A 1,324-nucleotide genomic window follows, 5' to 3' on the forward strand; every position below is an offset into this window, starting at 1 on the left:
GGCGTTGGCCCTGCTCCTCAGTCTGGCAGCATGGGAGAGCTGACCCTGGTGGCGTGGGTGCAAGAGAGCTGGCAGGGTTGTCAGGTTTGGGTAACACATGTGCTTTTACCCACTGACTGAACCATCTTACTGTATCGGCAGTAGTTACATCTTTATTGCTGTGATAAAAACCATGTCCAACAGCAACTTATGGAAGAGTTTCCTTAGGCTTACAGTTTCAGAGGAAGAGAGTCAGTTGTGGCAGGTGAGGTATGGGCAGTGGATAGCCAGAGCAGGAAGTTGAGAGATCACACCTTTAACCACAAACAGGAACCATAAAAAGTGACCTGGAAGTGGAACAAGGCAATAAACTCCCAAGGCTCGCCCCCAGTGACATACTTTTAGCAAGACTGCATCTCCTAAGCCTCTACAAACAGTCTACCAACTGAGGACCAACTGTTCAAATGCACAAGTCTGTCGGGGACATTCTCATCCAAGCCATCCCAGTGCCCAGCAATCACTGAACCTCTCAGATCTCACCAGAGAAGTGTCTCTGTGTAGTGGACAGCAATTAATGCAGACATGTACAACTCGAGGGTTGTAGTCTAGGGATTGAGCATTTGTGGGATGTTCAGCCAGAAATGGAACATCTATATCAAACCCCTTCACCTCAAGATGCAGAGAGCAGCCAGGTAGTGGTGGCTAATGCCTTTAATCCCAGGGATTAAAAAGATGCAGGGAGCATTGTAGAAGAGGGACCATACATATTACTAAGACCATGAGGCTAGGAAGGTGTCTGAATATAATAGGATGGATGATCTTAGAGTGGCTGAAGTTGTCTGTACAGGATCAAGCCAGCTGTCTTAGTCAGGGTTTCTATTCCTGCACAAACATCATGACCAAGAAGCAAGTTGGGGAGGAAAGGGTTTATTTGGCTTACACTTCCATACTGCTATTTATCACCAAGGAAGTCAAGACTGGAACTCAAACAGGTCAGGAATCAGGAGCTGATGCAGAGGCCATGGAGGGATGTTCTTTACTGGCTTTCTTACCCTGGCTTGCTCAGCCTGCTCTCTTATAGAACCAAGACTACGAGCCCAGAGATGGTCCCACCCACAAGGGGCCTTTCCCCCTTGTTCACTAATTGAGAAAATGCCTTACAGTTGTATCTCATGGAGGCATTTCCTCAACTGAAGCTCCTTTCTCTGTGATAACTCCAGCTGTGTCAAGTTGACACAAAACTAGCCAGTACACCAGCCAACATTCTAGCATAGCCTAGAGCAGGGGCGATGAGCCTCCATACCTAGCTGAGGAGCTATTGATCATTGATGATGACTGTTGGAGA

This window comes from Mus caroli, unplaced genomic scaffold, assembly GCF_978045245.1.
Source record: "Mus caroli unplaced genomic scaffold, Mus_caroli_1 scaffold_10, whole genome shotgun sequence".
NCBI lineage: Eukaryota > Metazoa > Chordata > Mammalia > Rodentia > Muridae > Mus > Mus caroli.